The sequence below is a fragment of the Macaca fascicularis genome, chromosome 18, assembly GCF_037993035.2.
Source record: "Macaca fascicularis isolate 582-1 chromosome 18, T2T-MFA8v1.1".
Classification (NCBI taxonomy): domain Eukaryota; kingdom Metazoa; phylum Chordata; class Mammalia; order Primates; family Cercopithecidae; genus Macaca; species Macaca fascicularis.
The window spans coordinates 24,650,022-24,673,756 of NC_088392.1; the positions used below are offsets into that span (position 1 = coordinate 24,650,022).

At 41.8% G+C, this 23,735-nt stretch overlaps 1 long non-coding RNA gene across 1 annotated transcript; it reads left to right on the forward strand.

Annotated features, from left to right (window-relative positions):
• Window positions 1-286: 286 nt before the first annotated feature.
• On the forward strand, window positions 287-17,950 carry LOC135968315 (uncharacterized). Its single transcript, XR_010582985.1, has 3 exons — window positions 287-351; window positions 16,645-16,755; window positions 16,849-17,950. It is a non-coding gene; the product is annotated as an uncharacterized lncRNA (long non-coding RNA).
• The last annotated feature ends 5,785 nt before the right edge of the window (window positions 17,951-23,735 follow it).

Sequence of the window (23,735 nt, forward strand, 5' to 3'; positions counted from 1 at the left end):
TTAGCACAGCCAGGCACTGTTAGGGGTCATGAGTGAGAAGGCGAGTGGAAGTAGTTTGAGGTGTCTTTTCTTCCTTTGTGTTTGTTCCCCAGGGCATCCCCTGGGTGATGCTAGAAGATAACTTCTTGTCATTACTAAGCACTGCCGGTATCCCCTGCAGTCTTTGGCACAGGAACTCAGCCACTGGTTGGGGCACTGAGCTAGGCCCAATGAGGTATGCAAAAAAGAGAAAGCACTGATCCTTACCACCATGGAGCTTATAAGGTAGCTGCAAAAGGGAAGAGACACACTCCTAAGATCACTAACAACATCCAACAGGAAATAATAAGTTCCAAATGGGCGCTACACACGGTAAGGATGTGGGCTGATTGGGACACAGGAAACTTTTAAATGAGGTGATCAGAAAGGCTTCATTGAGAAGGTAGGAATTGATTTAGTCCTTAAAGGGAAGGAAGAATTAAATAGTGCCTGGGAGGTTTGAGATGGTGCAGTTTCTAAGAACATCTTCTTGCCCAAATCCTTTCTGGGAATTTCTTAGGGAGAAGAGGAAAGCTGTGTTTTGATTTAGTTTGATGATAGAGGATGCCAGTGGCTGGCCCTAATTGTGGCACAAGCACACTTTGCTAGAAGGTTTCTGTTTCTTACTGAATTCTACACAGAATCAGGTAAAGATTATGATACAGTTAAATTTCACCACCATGATTTTCTTAGAAATACGTTTTATGGAGAGATGCTTCCATTGGGCAGCGCAAATTTCTCTCCGTACTTCAGAAAACCCCTTAGCACCTGACTTCAGTTTGAAAAAATAGTCATTTATCTTTGGAACCCCAAGCATTCAACTTTAAACATTGGTAGAAATTGATTAATAATGGTAAAGCTAGAAAAACTCCCTCATCATCTTTAAAGAAAACAAAACAGTAGAGTCATTTTTTATTTTAAACTTGAAGCTTCGCATTTCAAAGTTTCATCAAACTGTCCCCCCTCCCCTTAATTTAAACCATTGTTTTCCAAGGGAAATTTAATAATAAGAGCTGCCATGTGTTTCTGCTTAATTTTGGAAGCCTGTGTTATGCAGGCAAAGATTCTCATTTGAAAATAATTCCTGTCCTTATTCTTAAACTGCCAGGGGAATAAGATTTAAAAAATATGTTGCAGCTCTCAAGTTTATGTTTTGCCTAAAGCCAGGCAGTGATGGGAGATCAAAGTTTAGAGTGCAGTTCTAAAGTTAGAACCACTGCCTTGCAACGTGCTCACAAATGGGGAGCAGGGCCCGGCAGCTGCCTGCCCAGGTCCTCCAGTAATTAGTCCTGGTGCAGGCAGAGGCCCCTGCCCCTCCCCTGGGCAGGTCCTAGGCCTCAGGGCCTCTGTCGCCTGGGAAGCAATCCCCACAAAGACAAGGCTGGCGTGGTATTTTTAGATCACATGTGTGCACTGTATAGGCCTCCTGCGTTCCACAATTTGCGTCTGAGAGGAGTGGGAATCGAACACCCTGCTTGTGTTTGCTGTCTGCTGGGCCTGTTGTTAGTGGGGGCTATTTGTCAACATGACAGACTCATCTAATGATGTTTGAGGATGGACAAACTGGGGCATGTTTGCTAGTCTCAAGTTGTCTCTTTTCTCTCTTTAAAAAGGAGTGTGTGTGTGTGTGTGTGTGTGTGTGTATTTTTTTTCTCAAGCCCAAAGCCCTCCTCCCTTATCAAATCCCTAACATGGCTATTTTACACCTCAGTGGAACTGATTGTAGATTGTCATTTCTTTTTTTAACATTTATATTTTTGCAGAGATGGGGTCTCACTATGTTGCCCAGGCTGGCCTCAAACTCCTGGCCTCAAGTGAGCCTCTGCTTTGGCCTCCCAAAGTGCTGGGATTACAGGAGCGAGCCACCGTGCTTAGCCTAGACTGTCGTTTCTTAGAGCACCAGAGTAACATTCAGGGGCAGCAGCAGAGCTCATGAAGGTTGTCTTCATCTCTATTTTCACCCTCTTGGACATTCTGCTTGCTTTTGGTCAGCAGGGCTGAAGGACTCAATTGTAAATTCAAATGTTAGAGTTCCGAAGTCATAGGTATCTAAGTAAGTGCATCTTTATTGAGAAGGTTCCAGCCTTGCACCACCGAAAATGAACTTGACCCACAACTACACTTTGGCCTAGCCTGAACATAACACTGAACTTTGGAAAGTTGGCAAATGATGACGGGAAGCCCAAGCCTTTTCCCCTTGGATGTGAGCTGATGGGATCCTGCTGACAGCCACGTGCTACAGTGCATTCCCCGAACTAGTGCCATCGAGGCTTCCCGTTGACTGCTGGTCCCCTGGCAGCTGTTCAAGGAGAAGCATCTGAAACAGCTGTCTATTTTCAGCTTGCCATCTCTTCTCAATTTCAGATAGAGGATTTTTACACAGAGTCCTGATTTTACAGTGGCTTCTAACTTTGCAGTCCTTGATACACTTTGTTCTGTAGTTGATAATAGGAAAAACAGGTGAACTGCTAAGTTTCGCTCAAGCTGTCCACTTAGCTATTTTTACTCTTGGTAAGCTGAATCAGCTCTCTGTATTCCTTTCCTAGAACAGAGACGATCAGCTCCTTTTGAACAAGAGGCAATAGGAGATGAATTCTCCATAGACGTCTTACCACTTCACCCTTGAAGCTTTTGTGCAGTGATTCAGGAGAAACAGACTCCTTTCTAAAAGTGTTCAGGGTTGCACAACCCCACAGGACAGCCTCACATCTCTCCAGCGGAAGTAACCCTGTTAGCCAAAGTCTCTCTTCTGGTGCTGGAAGCCAGGCCTAAACTCCAGTCCCAGATGAGAAATGGCACATTCTTTTAATTCTTCTCTGCCTCTTCAAGTGCCAGCCCTAAGAGCTGCTCTAGGTAGAGTCCTTTGAATTGATGGTGAAAAGGATTAAGACATTCGGGGCCGTTGGTATGGGGTGAATATATTTTGCATGTGAGGGCACGAATTTGGGGGTAGTCAGAGGCCTGAGTGTTAGGGGCTGAAGTGTGCTCCTTTCAAATTCATATGTTAAAGTCCTAACTCCCAGCACCTCAGAATATGGCTGTATTTGGAGATAAGGTCTTTAAAGAGGTAATTAAGTTAGAAAAAGATCATCAGGGTAGACTCTAATCCAATATAACTGGCGCCCTTATAAGAAGAGAAGATTAGGATGCAGATGCACACAGACAGAAGACCAGTTGAAGACACAGGGAGAAGACAGCCCTCTACAAGCCAAGGAGAGAGGTCTCAGAAGATCCTACCCCTACTGACACCTTAATTTCAAGCTTCCAGCCTCCAGAACAATGAGAAAATAAATGTCTATGTTTAAGCCACTCAGTCTTTGGCACTTTGTTATGGCAGCTCTTGCAGGCCAACACAGATTGTGGTTTGGTACGAGTGTGGTACAAAGCCACATCAGAGAGAGCTGTTAGACATCCTCACGCTAAAATATACCTGGATGCGTGTTGGTAGAAGATTGGGACTAGAACCTGTTTCATTTGTTATATTTCGTAAACCTACTTGTTTGGGGGAGTCATTTAAAAGAAAGGAAAAGAGATGATTGCACCCTAAGGACATGAACTTGTGCAGTTTTTATTGTGGAGGGAAAAAAACATGACACTACCAAACTGGCAATTTCTCACAATACCAGGTGCATTACAGATTGGTGTGTGGGCTTTTGTGAATTGGTTGCATATAAATGAGGAACATTTAAATAAAAAGGAGATCTAGAAACTTTCACTAGTTTTGGGCTTTTATTTATAGTTACTTATGCACAAAGCTTATTTCCCTTCCCATGTAAGTTTTGAGTCATGTCAGTCTAACGGGCTTTTGTGTAAGGTGCTATTGATTTCAGTGTGTAGACAGGGCACCACAACCCCTCCTGTATGTGAGAAACTGAGAGAAAGGGGAGGAGAAGATGGGAAATGCTGAAGAGAAACCTGGTTTGGCAGAGAGTATGATTCAGTGGAAAGGGATCAGACTGATAATTAGAAGCCTGCGCTTAATCCCAGCCTAAGTAGGAAGCATCAAGGTGATATGTATACATTATTTCATTTTCTTGGACTATGTTGTCCTCAGCTTCAAAATGGAGGGATGGTAGAGGAATGTCAAGGTCACTTCTCACTCTGGTTCTAGGAGTTCAGAAGGATGGGAGTGGGAGGGGGCATGACTTTTGGAGTGGGACCGCAGGGCCCTGACCTCCCGTTCTGCCAAGGACATTGTCCTCACTTTCAACAGCCTCAGGGGCATCTCCCACAGGCACTTCCCAGCCTGGTGCCACTGCAGTCCCTCTGCCCACAGTACCCTGCTGGACCTCCTCTCCTCCTTTCCCTTCCCTACTCTGCTCAGATGTTTGGAGCTCAGTGTCACCTGTTCAGCTCTGGGAACTACTCACAAGGGGAAGTTTTTCGTCCTGCAGTTTGGTTTGGGGTCTTATCCTCTTCCATTCCAGGAAGATAGGACTGAGAGTCACTATCTTGCATTGACTCGCTTCTCTCCCAAGTCAAGCTGCTGGAGTGTGTAAAGGAAATAACGTCCATAGCGCTGTGAGCACAGAGCAAGCACTCACATGTTAGCTGTCTTCCCCATCTACAAGGCTTCGGCACTAATGATCTACTCCATGTGTTGGTACTTAGTAGGTGTGGCCTCATTGGTTCCAAGGCAGATGTGTTGTCTTAGCTCCACAACCAGATGGCAAAATCCAGGGTAGGCTTGTGTCAGTCTTGATGTTCTGACTGCAGGCCAAGTTATTATTTTGCATTGTGCAAAGTAGGTCCTCAAAAATTATTGTTGATTGATTAGTTATTGGTTTGAAATCTTCACCAAGAAGCTGTGCCTTCAATGACTCTCTGGTTACAAGGACTCTTTTAAGATTAAGGCAATGTTATCATTTATTCTCGGTATTGATTGAAATTGGTCTCTGAGGCTTCTGATCACCTTCCTTTGCCACAGGGAAATTTTGAATTTACTCATAAGAGGCTCACACATATTAATGGGACATTCACTTATTTTAAAATACATGTGACAACATTTAGCTTGCATCTGAAATCAGACACTGGGTGTTAATTGTAGATAAAATTGGCCTTTATCAAAACAGCCCCATTGCTAATGATGCTAGCAAGAAAACCGGGCTCCTTGGTGTAGCAAATTGGTCCTATTCTGATTTTTACTGGGAAGCAAACATTTTCTAGGAAAAATAGACCCAAATGAATGGAATTATAGGAACCCAATTAAGTTCATATGTTTCCAAAGGGTCATAAGAAATAAGCCCACAAAAGGAAAATGCTATTCAATGGAAATTTACAAAACCCATGAGTATGAGGGAAATTTGGGAAGCTCGATGTTCAATTAAGTTTCTCATAATTCCTGGAGCCCATTTATAGAGAAGACTGGTCAGACTGCTGAGTAGATTTGGACCCAGGTTCCTGGCTTTGCAGCTAAGGGAACTGAGGATGTTTAGCAGGGGGAAGAGAAAATTCTGGGTTATAAGGTAGCAGTCTTAAAATATCTGAGGGATTGGCTTGTGAAAGAGGAAATGTATTTGTTCAGGAAGGCACCAGCAGGCAGAACTACAACCTGTGGGTAAAGGAGGCAGGAAGAAAAATTTTGTCCCAATGTTAGGAAGAGTTTTCTAGCGATGAGCTCTGGATGTTCTGAAGCAAAGATGGAGTAATTGGACAGGATTAATGTCTAGGATCTATGTGGGTCCTTACATGTGGGTCCATAATTCTAAAGAATAGATTTAATTATAACACAACTCAAAATCACAAGTACAGGATTCTGAGATGATTTGAAATAAAACAAAACCATGACTGCAAACTGGGCAGATGGTAATTTTTTTCTGGTTCTCCATTAGTTCCTGGGCTTAAAAAATGTCTGAGAACTAATCAGATCCCCAAAGGAAAGGTAAGGCTGTGTGAGGATCCCAGATTTCCATGTGGAAGACCACAGGCAGAGAGCAACTGCAGTGAATCCCTCCACTCCTGGAGAGGGGTTAGACACTTTGTCTAGCTAGAAACTTAAGCATTCTTAGTTTAGAGCAGCCAGTATTCTAGTTCCAGGTCTATCACCCACTATCTGGGGGCAACAATAAGAAAAATGAAACCACTCTGGCCCTCGCTTGCCAGCTGCAGTATCAGGATGTGTTTAGCTGCAAGTAACAAGAACTCTCACTCAAGGTATTGGAAACATTAAGACAATTCATTGTTTGACACGACAAGAAGCAATGAGACAGAGTATTAATTCTAGAGCTCCATGATATCATGGGTGATCCTTTCTACCTTTCTGTTTATCTTTCTGTTTGGTATCCTTAGTGAGGTGACACATTTATAGACACACTTACGGGGGGGCGGGGCAGGAGGCAATTATCTGAGGAACAACACCCAAAGAGAGCTTCGGCTTGAGAGATGCAGTAATCATCTCTGTTCTCTATGTGATATTGGTTGTGGTGAGCTGCACTTTGTAGTCTGGGGAGAGTCATTTAACCTTTTTTTTTCCATCTGTGAAATGGGCACAGTAGGAACAGAGACCACTAGAGGGGCCGCAGTGAAGGTTAAGTAGCTGGCAAGTGTATGACCTTGCAGCATAAAAATGACTATTTGAGTAGTATAAGAGAACAAGAAAGAAAATTTCTCCGGTTAGAACATTCATGCAGCAGTAGCTAGTGAAATTAAACTCTTTGTCCTAGTGATGAAAAAAATAAGTAACAAACAAATAGCAACTACAACAAAAACCCAGAATGGCCGGGCCAGGGATACAGATTTTCTCCTGTTTGTATGTATACTGTACTGTTGGTATTTTTCTAAGACTCTTTTTTCTTGGGAAACTATCAATGATTTGGTTCCTTAAATATTTAACAAAAAATAAAGTAAATGCAAGAAAGTTGGGTGGTGGGTATAGTTTTTGTTATGAAATAGTTCCCTCAAAACGCCAGCAAGAATGAAATCACTTGAATCTACCTAGCTAGTCTCAGTTCATTCATGAAACACTACACTTTGTCTAACTAGAAACTTAAGGGTTCTCAGTTTAGAGCAGCCAGTATTCTAGTTCCAGGTCTATCACTCACTATCTGGGGGCACCAACAAGAAAAATGAAACCCCTCTGGCCCTCGCTTTCCAGATGCAGTATCAGGATGCGTTTAGCTGCAAGTAACAAGAACTCTCACTCAAGGTATTGGAAACATTAAAGCAGTTCATTGTTTGACACAACAAGAAGCAATGAGACAGAGTATTAATTCTAGAGCTCCACGATATCATGAGCGATCCTTTCCATCTTTTTGTTTGGTATCCTCAGTGAGGTGACCATGTGCTGAGGCTCACCTCATGCCTGCAGAATGACTGCAGCAGCACCAACCCTCATATCCTGTTATTCCTTCTTCTGAGCAAATAAGCCTTTCCCCTAGCCCCCTAGAAGAACTTCCATCTTATCAGACTGGCCAGACAGATTCCATCTGTAAGCCAATCACTAGCAAAGATAGTAGAACAGAGATGATTGGCTTTGAACAGACATCAACTTCAGCAAACTTTCTTAAAGGGCCAGCTGGTAAATATTTTAGGCTTTGCTGGCTATGAGACAAAATTAAGGACATTAATGTGGGTGCTTATGTAACCATTTAAAATACAACCATTTTAAAATGCAAAGACCATTCTGGTGTCAGTGTTTTCCAGAGAACCAAAGCCAATAGGATGTGTCTATATGTAGAGAGAGACTTTAAAAATGGGCTCATGTAGTTGTGGAGGGCTGGCATGTCCAAAATCTGCAGGGTGGATTGGTGGGCTGGAGACCCAGGGAAGAAGCCATGTTGCAGTTCAATTCCGAAGGCTGTCTGCTGATGGAATTCCCTCTTGCTCAGGGGAGGTGAGTCTTTTGTTCTATTCAGGCCTTCAACTGATTGCATAAGGCTCACCTATATTATGGAGGATAATCTGCTTTATTCAAAGTCCACTAATTTAAGTATTAATCTCATCCAAAAACACCTGCACAGAAACCTTCAGAAAAATGTTTGACCAAATATCTGGGCACCATGGCCCAGGCAAGTTGACACACAAAATGAACTATCACACATTCCTAGCTCCAGGCCATGCAAAAACAGGTGACGGGGCAGAAAATTTGGCCTTGGGCTGTACTTGGACAATCTCTGGCTTAGATTTACCCCCGAGGTGGGAATGGGGTCATTTCTCTTGAGAATGGACATCTGAACAAAACCAGGGTCAGTTAGCAAGGAACAAGGATGATGGGTAGACAAATACCCCTGCTCTGCCAGTCCTACCTATTCAACACAGGTTTTTGAGATAATAAACATATAAATCCCTTGAAGAACTTTGGACAATTGCAGCAGAATGTAAGGCAGAAATCCTGATTCAGTACCTCCTCACATTTTTTTTTAAACAAGTGATTCACTATTTCTATTTGTCAGCACATGCTTTATCTTATTCTTCCTTTCCCATGCAGGAGACACTTGCTATTCAGTTCCCTAGGCATAGGGAAAAGGCAACTTGTTACTAATTATTGAGAGAATGAGAGAAGCTATAGTGATCAATGCTTCTGCTGTGGGTGACAAGTACACCAATGGGCATAGGCAGATGCACTCCAGTCAAGAAGAGAGTTTAAAGAACCAGGCACTCTGAGTTTTGGTGGAGATGAGCTAGCTTGGGCTGTTTCCTAGCAAGTGAGGTGAGGAGAGCGTGAGTTGCCCTCCACGCAGATGCAGGTCCTGATTTGCTAATTCTCCCGGTCAGTCCTATAGGGCTCTTTTTCAATTCAGGTAAAATGACAGGTACTCTAGTGAGGCACTGTGCTTAGGCAGTAGGGAGGTAGATTTGTGGAAAGTAAAATGCCTGCCCTTGTAAAGAGCATAGTCTAGAGACAGAGGCAGATACAGAGAGATCGCCATGTGCTCCTCAACTGTTGGGGCAGGGTGCACCATCACCTTAGTGCACATTTGGCAATGTGGGAGGGGATGCTTTGGGTTTCCACAGTAACTGGCATTCCCCAGCCACCTAGTATTTGTGCCTGGTTGCTGGTGTGTCAAATGTCCCGCAGTACAAGGGACAGTCACATACAAGAAAGAATTGTCCCACTGAAAACACCGGTAGTTTCCATGGAGAACTAAGGGATGATGAACTGTCAGTCAAGGGATGCAGAAGGTGTACCATCAGCCACCTTCCTCCAACATGAGGGGTGCTGATATTGATGTGGCAAGAAAGCTGGAATCTGCCAGGCTGCCTTGTTTGTCATGAACTCATGGTTCCCCTGAAATTCAGGAAAGGACTAGGACTAGCTTTGGTAGGAACAGGGCCTCTCCTTATGGTTTTGTAGATTATGAATTGCACAACTCCAGGGGGAGCCACCTGTGTTTCCATCACCATAGATTTCAATAGCTATTACCACTTTTTTCTGGTAGATGGCAATAAAGTATCTCAAGAAAGGACATCTTATGAATTCACACTGAGTTAGTCGCAGGGCTGGGCTGGAGGTGGCAGGAGAGAGAGATGTGGTATATAGACAGTTTCCAATGTAGAGAAAAATTAAGTGGCAGGACTTAGGTGGATAATTGCTGAAGTGGTTACAGCCAGGGCAAGATTTTGGTCTCTGGCCAATGTGTTGCAGGAACAACAATGTCCCAAGGCCTCATCAGGTGTCAGCCAGATGGGGAGACACGTTCAGGTTGCAGCCATAGTGAGGGAGGCCCCAGGGTCTTTGCTTCTTTCACTGACCTGCTTTGGTGGGACTGTGGTCTCAAGAGGAAGGAAAAACATATTGTTCTGGTCACCTGCAGAGGCAGATGGGCCCCCGCCTAAAATTTGGTCTGGATATCAAGATCAGTGGTGCCTCATGCACACCAAGAGGATACAAACCATTTATTACTTACATAATTGAGGTCTCTAGGAAGAGCAAGGCAAGCAACACAGAGAAGTCTGAAGTGACTTCCCAAGTCATTGAGCAAGGAAAGGAGACTGGCCCGGGTTTTTATTGTGGTTAATGGGTGGGGCTGGGGTGAGAGTTCCCAGAAGTCCAGAGAGGGAGCACCCCAACTTTCTTATCAGCTTGGCCAGAGGTGGGACACCACTGGATGAGGGAGGCATGAAGTTTAAAAGCTGCCAGCAAACAAGAAAAATGGACTCAGATGCCTCATTAAACACATCCTCTCTCATTGAGATGCAATCCTGTTCTCTGCCTTTTGGGATGATTGCAGGGGAGAAATGGGAAAGGGCTTTCAGGACCACTCCTTCAGCATGGCCTCACTTCTACCTATGCAGGGAAGAACTCCAGAGAGATGGGAAATCGAGGCTTAGTCCAGGGCAGGCATGGAATCCAGTGGCTACATGATAGTCAGGTAACGGGGGACTCACCAGAGTGCAAGTGAGTATCCTTGAAACTGATGGAGACAGTAAGACCTGGTTGAGCCCTCGGGTCCTAGAACTTCCTCTGAGTTTAATTCCCTGGGCACCTCTGTTAATTAGCACCAGAACATTTTCTGGAGTCAGAATCAGTGTGACACGTGTAACCAGAGTGCGTGTTAAGATGAGGTGTTCTGAGACTTTGCTTCCACACCACGGGAAACAGAAAGTGCCACTGCTCTTACCATTTCTCCAGAGGCTGACAAAAGTGACGAACTGAGCTCTTAATGTATTGCAAGCTGAATACACTTGAGCATATAAGCGAACGGGAAAAGAAAGAAGGCAGAGTTATTGAGGCAACAATTCAGATTTAATTGCATTTGATATAGACCACCCTTTAAAAATAGTTTGGTGGGTAAAAGGCTGCAGTAATTTATGGAACATTCTGCTTGCTTCCAGGGAAGTTGACAAGTCTGGACTGAATCAAGAGAATCAGCATAAATCTCAGCCGATGCCTAATTTTAGAGATGTCTGGTCTTTGAAGGAGTCTTGCCACAGCCAGATGGGGTGGGAGACAGCATTTGAGGGTGGAAATGCAGGAGGTGCCAAACTGAAGCTCAAAAGGTTAAACCCATTTTTGTGGCTGATAAATCCTAAGCAAAAATGAATTGGATTGTGGGAAGAGTTATGTACTGTAAACTGGAGTCTCTGGGGGAGGCTGCAAAAGTCTTGAAGGCTCTCAGGTAGATTATTTAATTCCTCCAGGCCTTGACATTGTACATCTTTAAGATACTGAGCTCATTCTCACAGTGAGCGGCTCAAAACAAGATAGCTGCGTGACCATGGGCAGGTCACCAGGCCTCTCTGGGGCTTTACTACTTTATGTGTTCAGTAGAGAAATTCCCCTCTCTACTGTGTAGCTGACTTCAAAGCTCAGCTTAGGTCATGATCACTGAGAAATTTCTAAACAAAGTTTCCAAAGGAAGGCCTGTGTCCTGTTCATCTTTGTGTTACAATACCTGGCACTTGGGGAATGTTCAGTTATGATAGATATTTAGCTGAACTGAAGGATTAAACTGCCCATCTTAATGGTAAATTACATCCCTGAGCTTCTGTAATTTTAAATTCAGCTTATTGTGGCCAGTCTCAAGAAAGGCGTGTGAATGGTGGCATGGCCTTTATATGTCTCAGAACATTGGTTCTAGTGCACTCGTTATTACTGGGATGACAAGGATGATTTTATGTTATTCTGGGGGAAGAGAGAACAGGACAAAAAGACTTTCTGAAGAAGCTGAGTAACTATCTACTCATTTAAAGTCATGTATTGCCAGGAACCAAAGAATCTAGGATCATATTATAACATGTTTGAAGTTGAAGAGTGTGATGGATTTGAGGAGTGTCCTTCCAAGCTTTGTTCTCAGACCACCTCCATCAGAATCTCTTGCTAAATGAAGATTCCTTGGCCCTGTTCCTAGATCCATGAAGTCAGAATCTTTTCTGTTTCTGATTCTGCCCAGGAATCTACACTTTAAACAAACTCCGTGGGTAACTCTGATGCACACTTAAGTTTCATGATTGTCAGCATAGGAAATTACAAAATAGTTTTGTGGGCTTGGGGAAAGGAGAAATTTAGCCCAAACAGCACAATTAAGTATGGGTTCATTATGGTGCAGGGGGCAGTGCAGTCTTCGAAGTCCAAAAGATCCGTGCAGAAATTCTGCATGAAATGCTTCTTAGTGGCCAGGTGCTATGGCTCACACCTGTTTTCCCAGCACTTTGGGAGGCTGAGGTGGGCAGATCACCTGAGGTGGGGAGTTCAAGACCAGCCTGACCAACATGGAGAAATCTCATCTCTACTAAAAATACAAAATTAGCCGGGCATGGTGGCACATACCTGTAATCTCAGCTACTTGGAGGCTGAGGCAGGAGATTGGCTTGAACCTGGGAGGCGGAGGTTGCAGTGAGCTGGGCGACAAGGCCACAAGAGTGAAACTCCATCTCAAAAAAAAAAAAAAAAAAAAAAGATTCTCAGCTGTGTGACCATGAGCAAGTGACTTCACTTATTATTAAGCCTCTCTTTCTTCATCTGTGAAATGGGCGTACTAATGCCCTCCTTGTTGTAAAGATTAAAACAAATGTATGTAAAGGGCCTAAAACATAAAAGGTGTTCAGTAAAGTGTTAGCTGATATTATCTTCTTTGTAGCATCCATCAGAATGAGATGTTCCCAGGGTGAATGGGAAGTTACCTGTGTGGGGAAGGAAGATAACTTCTTACTAAGATTCTTTACAGGGTTAGGATGGGTGGGCATAAGGTGTGCAGAGTGGAGAGGAAGCTAACTTCTTTGATAATGTTCTTAAGACTCTTACAAAATGTTTCTCAAAGTATGTTTTCTGCAGTCACCTCTTCACCAGAGAGACTACTGTAAAATATTCCTAATATATTGAGAAATTAAGGGACATCCATTCTTTTTTAAAACTTTTATTCATTTTTAAGTTTTCAAGAACATTTCATCATAAAAATTTCAAATTTTACGTGAAAATGGAGAGACAAGTGTAACAAATCCATAAATACTCATCAATGACTTCCAGTGATTATCAATGTTGGCCAGTTTTGTTTCAACTGTATGTACCCATTCCCCTCAATGGATTATTTCTGAGCACATCCCTAACATCACATATTTCTTCCATAAACATTTTAGCATGAAACTCTAAAATAGAGGATTTTAAAGAAAAAAACCAATAATATCATTATCAACCTAAGGAATTAAGAATATCTCTAATACCTTCAAATATCTGCTGAAGTTTTTAAATTATCTATAATTATAATTGATTCATAGGGACAACAATATTCTAGTTGTATCTTTGTTAATAAATAATTATCTAAAATACATCTACAAAGAGAAACTTTACTTCATGAACTATTTGACTACCCAGATGTACTGTTTACATAGGAATACCAGTATGAATGCTCAACGTTTTTCTATTTATTAGTTTCCAGAGCAATTACTTGGTTTCTTTAGTATTATGCAAAGGAAATAAAGCAATAATACTTCGGTTCTTTAGTATTCTGCAAAGTTCATATTTCGACAAAATATAAATTCATGGAATTAAATATTTTTGATATGTTTCAATCTGTTGTAATTATTATTTATGCTCTAATTGTGCCAAGGTTGGCCAGTGGAGCCTCTTCAAGTTGGCTTTTGAACCTTTTAACATGACAGTAGTAGCTTTAATAGCTTCCTTGATTTCTGCTGTGACAGGATGTTCCACCCTTATCTTGTATATTTTTTCCTCAGAACTGAAATCACCTATTTCTCCCAGAACATGGGATCTAGAGATCATAATTTGCATGTCTAAGCATGCACATTGGTGCTATATTCACTGTAATTTCTAGGCCTTTTCACTGAAAAGGCCACTGGCAGAGGTAGAAAATAAACATCTTTTAGTACATTGTGATTTTTATACCGAATTTTTTCCATGCAAATTCAGGACTGAAGTATTTTTACTTACCTTCTGTATTATGTCTGTATCTCTTTCTCTTATGCCTACATCCTGATTTTCAATAACACCAAATAATTACTCATTTGTTTTATCCTGTAATATACACAAAACAGTTTTAGAACAAAATACCAAGACAGTCATAAAAAGTATGACTGAAATGACATTAAGATAATTTTGCAGCTCTTTCAGGCTTAGAGTTTTTCCTGTTAGGCTGTATGGTCGATGCCCGTGTTTTAATGTCACTGATCTCCATGTAGCTATGCTACCTGGTCAAACGTGGATTCATATGTTTAATTTTGTTTGTGATTTTTCTGTTTACAAGTTAATTTTCATGGTAATTATGTAAAATATTTACATGATTTCAAAGTCTAACCTTCAAAACCAAGATACAAGCATAAGGTATGACAACTAAGGTATCTTCCCCTAGTGGTGATAATTCAAAATGCCTCCAGACATTGCCAAATATCCCCTGGGAGGCAAAATCACCTCTGATGACAATAGTATTTATTTACACATATATGTACATTTATGAATCTCATGCCCTGAATAATGGCGTTGAGGTCAACAATGGACTGCGTCTATGATGGTAGTCCCATAAGAGTATAATGGAACACATATAACAACTTGATACACGGCACTTGACATTGGCATTGCTAGGGGAAGTAACTGATATTCAGTACCATTGTGCTGGTACATTTGGATTTCCATATGAAAAAATATACACACATAAAAAGATCTATACCATCTAGGTTTGTGTAAGTGTACTCTATGATGTTCACACAATGACGAAATAGCCTAACGGTGCATTTCTCAGAACACATCTCAGTCATGAAGTGATGCATGACTGTATAGTTATTTATATCTACATTTCCTCTTCCCATTACTTAGATACACAGTTGCCAACTGCCCTTTTCTTCACTTAACATTTGCCACTCAATAAAATCTATCCTAGAGATCATTCCCTGATATTACGGAGAGCAATTCCTCATTCCTTTCACAGTTATCTAGTGCTCTGTTGTCCCCTTCCTTATTAAATTGTAGCATTTTTCCAGCTCTTCTGCTCATGTGTATAGAAGGGGTCCATTACCATTTGGGCGAGTACACCGAGAGAGTTTCAGGTGCCCGAGGGGTGAGAAAATTAGACAGCAGCCAGGCGCGGTGGCTCATGCCTGTAATCTCAGCACTTTGGAGTCCGAGTCGGGTGGATCACCTGAGGTCAAGAGTTTGGGATCAGCCTGACCAACATGGTGAAACCTCGTCTCTACTAAAAACACAAAAATTAGCTGGGTATGGTGGCCGGTGCCTATAATTCCAGCTACTCAGGCTGCTGAGGCAAGGGAATCGCTTGAACCAGGAAGTCGGAGGCTGCAGTGAACTGAGATTGCACCACTTCACTCCAGTCAGAGCAACAGAGAGAAACTCCGTTTCAAAAACAAAACAAACAAACAACAACAACAACAACAAAAGAAAAGAAAAGAAAAGAAACAAGAAAGTGAGACAGCAAACTAAAAAAACCAGAATAACTTATCCTTCCCCTGGCCACCGCCCATCTACATTTGATTAAGCTCCAAAACAAGTTTTAGTCTTTCTCTCTTCCCCATCAATGACTGTTCTTTAAAAATAAATTTCCATTGTGAAAGATCAAAGTTTTTCAAATCTAGCAGAAGTCTGTTTTTGGCTTTTTAAAAATTATTGTATTATTTTCTCATTCCTGGACTTGGATCTAGGGATGTCCTGTATGCCAATTTGCAAGAGTGTCTATTTGGGCGTGTAGGCTGCCCAAAGCTGTATTAGTTTTATAGAGTCCATGTTAGTTTTCTATTATTTATTTTCAGATTTCAGGGGACTTTTTCTTATCTCATTGTGCCAAGGTGAGTGCTCTGTCCACTAGTGTCCTGCAAGAGTTGTCAGCAACCATGAGGTTCAAAACATTATTCCAGGTTACTAAGTGGAATTAAAACCTAGGCAGGAGGAATTCTTTTTCACTGTGATCAAGTAGCAACTACAAATGTTAGTTTCTTCTGAAGATTAGCAGGCACAAAAAAAAAAAAAAAAAAAAAAGCTACCGGATGTGAGGTGGGACACGAAGCTCCTTTGGTGCTGAAACAATTCTCAGAATGAGGATTTGAGGCCAGCCAAATGGAACCCCCAGCTGGGCCAGAGGAAATGAGGCCTCAGCCTTCACCAGGGGAAGACACAAGAGGAGCCCTGAGCTGAAAGTGATGATGGGCTGATTCTTTTATGATTTCACAGAAGCCTTAGACCACAGCAATCTGTTCTCCGTAACAAATGAGAAGGGCCAGGCTCAAATTAATTATTTTGGCACTATTATCATACAGACCAATTCAGTACATTTATATAAACCTAAATATTAAACCTATTTATTTTCTCCTCTGGCTCATAAGCTGTCCTTCCCCTCCCCCCATAATGGGTTACACTATTAAAGAATGAGAGCTAAATTTCAGAAAATTCATTTCCATATGAATATCATATTCTGCAGTTTGAAAAAGTACACAAGTATAAAATATACTCCCTTCTGATGTGGTCCCAGGGGGAAGAGTCAGGGGAGGTCTTGCTAACGGTGAGGGTGTGAATGCTGAGTTGGCAGAAAGAAGAGAGGATGGAGGATGCAATAAAGAATGTGATCATTCCTAGTTTTTAAAAATAAATATTTTGTAAGAACGAAGCTTGCAGTCTGCTAACACAGAAATTTAGGATGCCATTTTCCCAATGGTCCCTAAATTATTTCATTTAAATCTTTCTCCATTGTATCAATCAAACCCACCTCTCTGAACTTTCCTTCCTTACAGAATTGCAAATTTTAATATCTGCTTTTAGAATTATCTCCTGTCTACAAGCAATGGACCAGTAATAACACACATTCAAGAGCAACATCTGAAACAACTTCATATAACAGAAAGGTGGGACAGATTTCTTTTGGCCGGTTAAAACACCATATTGAACAAATTATTTGCTCTTCAGTAATTTTTATCTTTTATTTTCTCTTTTCCTAGGCTCAAGATGAATCTGCTTACGCCTGTTTTTTGCTTGCCTTTAATCATACAAATAGCACCTAGCCTATTCTTCCATCTCCTTGCCGCTCCCCCACCCTCCTTCATTAGAAGGTTCCCTCTGTTCCCATTTCCTCTTTTACTTCATTGTGAGCAGCTGGGCTATGTGCTTACAGCAAATTAGCTGTAAAATAAAGCAGGCTTTTTTCCCTTTTTCTTTTTTTTCGGGGCGTTGTGGGAGAAAAGGTGGTTAGAGAAATTATCCTACAATAAGCAAGTGTGGACAAGGATCAAATAAGCAGAAGAAATAATCCTGTTGGAGGGTTCGCTCACACAGATGAACCATAGTTAAGTGTATTTCCCTCCTGGGGGGTCTCTGTTGCATCCTTCTGGATCCTTACTCTCAAGTTCTTTACTAGTGGCATTTTCCAATCAGTTCTTGATTTTCACAGACATCCACCAGATGAAACCCTGGTTGGAACGTGTAGTACTTTAAAATATTGAAATCCAACTGCAGTCTCAATGTTGCTGGCCTCACTTCTTGTGTATGTTTAAAAATGCAACAACAATTGTCACAGTTATTCATCGATGTAAAAATTTCAGGCAGGCACTGAAATTGTATATGGTCCCGAGAGGAAAATTAGTTCTAAAGGTAAGGAAGTAGAAATAAGCAGGATGAGAGAGAGAGAGGCATCATTAGACAAGGTCCTTCTCCTAGCAACAACTCACAGGTATTTCGGCACTCTGTCTCTGGGGTGGGAGATGTTGATTTTTAGTAATAGCCTGCTAGTATTTAAGATGCACCCTTCCTGAAGATGCTGAATGGCCGCACATAGTCAGACTCTATAAGGTCAAATAAAGTCCTCCATGCTTGGATTCAGCATCACTGACAAGGTGTTGCTAATTGGTATCACATGGCCTGTCTCCTAGTGGGGTTGAAATTTAGTATATTATCACTTCTCTACCCTACCTCAACCAGGACAGACATACCTCAAGAGGGGTGAATGGAAATAATCCTTCAATAGAGAAGGGAGGTGGTCCCCTTAGCATTTACTGGACGCCCCATCTTTATACCTATTGGTTGTCAAATTCTTTCGTTAAGCAATGAAATATTTTATTTTACAAATAAAACATTACTTGGCACATAAGTATGCAAAGTAGCAAAAGGAACATTTGAATACCTCAAATTTGTTTTGCAATTTACAAATTATGCAAGTATAATTTTAAAATTAATTTATTTAAAATGCACTCAAAGAGAATTCTGAGGATGTTTGGTTGTACAAAAAAGTTGAAATTGTGATGGCTGTTGCCACATTATAAGAGCCTCATTACCCAATTCCTCCCTCTCTACTTATGTTTTTTTGTTTATTTGTTTTGGTTACAAAGTATGGAGAAAATTCTGATTCATACATGTAAGTAGAGGGAAATGGTAAGGTTTTTGTTTTTTAATAACGTTTACTTTGTAACTTTAGAATATTCTCCATTTCCCAGGAGATGACCACAGAAGAAGGTCTATAAAGTTGGCATAAAAACAAATTAACCTGACAGCATCAGGCTACAGGTGGAAGTATCAAATTTGTTCACATCACTTGAATGTTTCAGTTTACTGTTTAAGAGTGGTTAAGCATATTTAAAAGTGCAGTTCAAATGAAATGTTTGTAGAGTCTCTGAAACACCGTGGCAGGCTCTAGGGTGAAGAATGTGGCTTGGAAACCATTGCATTGGGGGCATTTCCAGAGATATTACTGGTAGCACTAGTATCATCTTGGGAGAAAAGTCACAAAAATCAGTGAGACAGGAGTGTGAGTATGTTTCCTAAAAAGCCATAAGCACTTTGGAGAGCGTCCACCTCCTATTTCATGATTGTTGGAACAACTTTTCTGCCCCACTCTTTTGTTACTGTCAGAGTTTCTGTAGTTGATGCCATGCAAATTGAGGATGCTGGTGATGGGTTTGGAAGCCCTTCCTGAGCCTCAGGGTTCTAGAGCTGTGTGGTGCGCTCTACTTGTCCTCAGTCACATGGTGCTACTTACATTTAAATTTTATCAATTAAAATTATGTAAATTAAAAATTCATGTCTGCAGTTTTCACTAGGCACATTTCAGGCACTCAACAGTATGTGGGGACAGCATAGACTTAGAACATTTTTATCATCACAGAAAGTTCAATTGGACAGCACTGTTCAGAACGAGAGCCACTCATCTGCCTGGCTGCCATTTTCAGGTTCCTCTTGAAAAGAGCTTATAACCCAGCATAAGATTATCTTTTTGGTTAACACAAACTTCCCCTACATTGTATTAGAACTCCTTAAATGAAAGATGGGGGTAAACACTTGGTAATGTCTTCTGGTCCCCAACACAGTCCTCGTTTGTAATGATCCATGATAGAATAATAGAGTAAACCGGGGCTTTTATTTGAGAATTCCCTAAAGGATCATAATGGGTGAACATAATGATTAAGGGAAGGAATTGTGAAGCCAGGCTGCAGTGTCTGAATTCATTTAGCCACTTATAGGCTGTTTCATCTTCGGGAAATTAATCTCTGTGTGACTCTGTTTCCTGCTTTGGGATACTACTACTATTTACTTCATCAAGTCATTGTGAGAATTAAGTGAAATATTGCATTTGAAGCACCTTAGCATAGTGACTAGTTCTTATTGAGCATTTGATATAGGTCACCTATTTTTATTACCATTACAACCTGCTCAAATGAGGAATTCCAATCTGGAGGTCATTCTTTGAACAAAAGGTTTGAAAACGTGAAGCATGAGAAAAGTGATTTTAAAAAATTTCCCAGATGAGAAAGTATTAGTAAAAATGTGAACAGTGAGAAGGGTGTCTGGTTAGGATTGGAAATCATCAAATATCACAGATTCCTCATTTTTTCGTTTCTTTGAAGGCCCTAGTTGGGAATGAAATGTCTCTCTGTTATTGCCACATGCGAATGACATCTTGGCTGAAAATTGAATTTGTGGGTCCCAAATTATTCTCTTCAAACATTCAGAGACGTTGCACCATGGTTTTCTGACATTTGGCATTTGAGAGCAATCTGGCCTAATATTAGTTACCTATTGGGTTAGGGGTGTCTTTTTCTGAGTTCCCACAGAATTAAACTGAATCAAGGATCCACATGCAAGTAATTTATTTGGGAAGTGAAGGTAGTAGAGTAGAAAGGGCGAGACATAGAATGAAGGCAGCCAATATAGGATGCATAGTGTGTTATTGAGCCAGGTACCACTGTGTATACCTGGAGCAGTGAATTCTGGGAGCCAGTGAAAATCACATTTCTCAAAATTAACCTGTCAGTGAAATGAGAGTGACCTTGGTATTTAATCACCAAATCCTGCCTCTCATTGGTTAGCACACTCCTGGGGTTGTTGGTTCCTTAGGTCTTGCAGACATCTGCAAGGGCAGACAAAAGGGCTATAGTGTCACCAAAAGGCCTGATAAAAGAATCCAAAAGTTGGCAGCTAGAAATCAGCCTGGATTGCACTGAAGTGCTAAGGGTGAGGGCGCATAGGCAGGGACCAACAGTGTCTGCCACTGAGGGGAACCTCTTCTGCACAGATACTTAAATGATTGGCCAATTGATGAATTATAATTCCATGGGTTGCTTTTTTTTCCCCTCTGTGCTATTTTGGACCTTTTGCTCTCTCTGGATTTCACTTTTTCTTAGTTTCTTTCTGTCTCTTCTTCTGCAGAATGGGCCCTGGGCCTGTGCCAGGATTCCATTTAGGAGAAGGGGGAGCTATTTGGCTGATTTGTAAGGTGCTTAGAAGAGTTTCTGGCATATATGCAGCTCTATAAGGATTTTTGAATCAAACGACTCTGAGGTAGTTACGATTAGTTATTACACTCATTTTACAGATGAGAAAACTGAGGTTATGTAATTTGCCCAAGGTCACACATGTGCTAGAAGGGAGAGGCTGAGTCCAACCCTGGGCCTCCTGGGTCTAGATTTCCCATTCGTGACCACTTGACAATTGCCGTACTTGACAATTACTTGAGATTTGCCATGAGCCTATTACTCACCCCCAGATGGAAAAAAGCAGGAAGTTGTTTTTGTTCCCACCAAAAAAGGTTTGCCAGATAATGTTCTCATGTCTTGATGTGACTGTTAATAGCATCATCTTCTAAACCCAAAACATCAAATCTGCATTTTCTCCAGGCACAATTGGTGTTCCCTTCCCTGCAGCAGAATAAAAGCTAAATATGCTATAAGCCTCTGTTAAGTTCTATAAGGTGTATGGGATACATGTACATAAAATACACTCACACACATACACACACACTTTTTTTTCCATAAAATACCCGTGGGTGTTTTCACTCTTTAGGTACCACTAGAATTCTGAGCACTTTGAATTGATTTTTTGACATGTTGGAGTAGAGATGGGTGATGTAAGGTGGAGATGTAGAGAGGTGTGTGGGATTTAACTGAGTTCTGGCCACTCTCTCCTACTTAGGAAGTGCAGCAGCACCACCATTCCATGCTTAGGTAGGTAAAATGTCAGTACAGGTCGGAGAGGTCTATCTATGGAGGCATCTGCTCCCTGCAGCCCCATGAGTAATAGCCTGGGTGTAGAGTGAGTGGGAGAAACATCTACTCAGCAACAGAAACTGACTGCTGTGCATGCAGAACCAGGCCACAAGGAGAGAGGGAGGAGACCCACGACAGTGGGCTGCCGGCGGCCAGAGGCAGCGCGCTAGCAAGCAGCTTCTCCTCTCTCCCTCGCTCCTTCCCTAATAGGAGTGGAATCCACGCTGGGATAGGTGAGATAGCACACAGGCAGATTGCCCACCAGATGGTACAATCTTCTATTTAAGAAATATTTGAAAGGGCAACAAAATACAGCAGAAACCATCCGACAGTCCACATGGCTAATGCAAAATTAGCCAAAATCATGGCAGCAGCAATGACGGGGTGTTGTGGGGTGAGGTGTAGGAAAGGCTGTGGAAAGGTGAGCACTGTGATGTCACGCAGGGCAGGTGGCAGGGAGTCTGAGCTGCTTCTCCATCATTGCACTGTGGTGCTTCATGTGTTTCTAGAATGCCCAGTCTGTAGCCTGTGTTTGAGAAGTGCCAAGGCTGAGGATGATGGCACAAGTGTGGCCATCCAACCTGTGTCTCCCAAGCTGGGAGGTCTCTGGTCTTCTCACTCTGGATGGGGTGGGACTTTGTCATTGCTGTTCTGTGACTCTTTCCTCATTTCCATATCTCGGTTGAGTGGCGTTTTTCTTCCTGATGTCCTGTTACAGCCCTATTTGTCAAAACCACGTACACTATCAGCGTCAGCACCATCATACTCTTGTTCATTGAGCTCTTACTTTGTCCCAGGTACTGTGCTAAGCACGCTACCTCAGAATAGCTAATGCATGCTGAGTGGTTGCTACTGTTTAGAGTGATTTACGTATATTGTCTTATTTCATGCCCACACAAACTAATGAGGTAGGCACTGTTACTATCATTTTCATTTCACACAAGGGGAAGGTGAGGCCTGGAGACCCTGATTAACTTTCCCAAGGTTACATGATTATTAAGGGGAAAGAAATTTGTCGACCCCCGTCAGTGCCTCTTATATGTTATTTTTCTCTTTTCATCCTTCTATGACCACCCTGTGAAGATGTTGTCATCATTTCTAGTATATATAGTTAAGGAATCAGCAGTTTAAAGAGTGTAAGGAATTCCCTGGGGTCGCATGTCTAACAAGAGTTGTTTATCTTATTCCATAGCTGTTGACTAACCACCGTGGGAGACCGTCTCTTTTCCACCAGTCACTCTTGCTCCCTCTCTCCCAGCACTGACATCCTCAGCATCCATGCCTGAAACCCCAGCAACACATTGGCTTTGTATTTCATTGCTTTCTAAGTCTTATTTCTTCTCAGTTAGAGTATCCTCTTTCTATTCCCCTCTTCTCAATTCCCATTGCTACTAGCTAGTCAGGATGAGGTTTCTTTGCCTTCATAGTATTATTAAAGTATTTGCCGTTAGTCCCCACTTGCCTTTCCTACAAAGATGATTCATCCCACACTATACCATGACTCCTAGGCATGAGTCTCCAAGACAGACCCTGCCTCCAGCATTCTAGAGGTGGATGAATGATAGGCTGGTTTTCTCTATTAACTAGCCCCTAAGACCACAAGAAATCTTTGTGTGTGCATACACATTCACCACAGTGTAAAAACAGAAAACGTTGGATGTGTTTTCCATTGAATTATATAAATAGATATCTACATAAATACATTTATAAGAGAACGAAATTTTGAACAGAAACGGCTCTCATTGTTTTTGTAATGGGTTCTAAAGAGAGAGCTGCTGTCTTATAGGGCAAGTCGGTTTTCCATTGAACTTTTCTCTTTGACCATCATGGAGGGAATGTTGGTAGTTTTGATGTTTAATTTTCGGAATACAGTAAGGCTTCATTATTCATAGAAGGTGTCTTCCTGGGAATTACAACAGACAATGGAACAGAAATGGGATTGACTAACCCATTGACCTTGTATCACAAGAGCAGAAAGAAATAAAAACTGAACAGACCCCCGTGTTTTCCATCCCCCAAGGGCTCTGTCTGTTCTCAGGCCTGGGCTGCTTTCTGTTTTCCCCTCTGGAGGGTTCCAGTATCAAGCGTCTCTGTGTTAATTAACTCAGCATGTGGCACATAAAGGCCTGACAGCAGATAGCTAATGTTTTGGATGTGCACTCAGTTTAAGGATTAGCTCAATTCCAAAGGACAACTTAACGTTGCCACACTACCGTTGACACTTGGCGATCTGAGGCAAATTTCCAGTTCTGGGCAATCTTCCTTCTGCCACCATCACACATGTGGACTTCAACTCCTCCCTCTCTGCTCTTAGAAGCTCAGACAAAGCAAACCAATTTAAAGACTTTCATTTG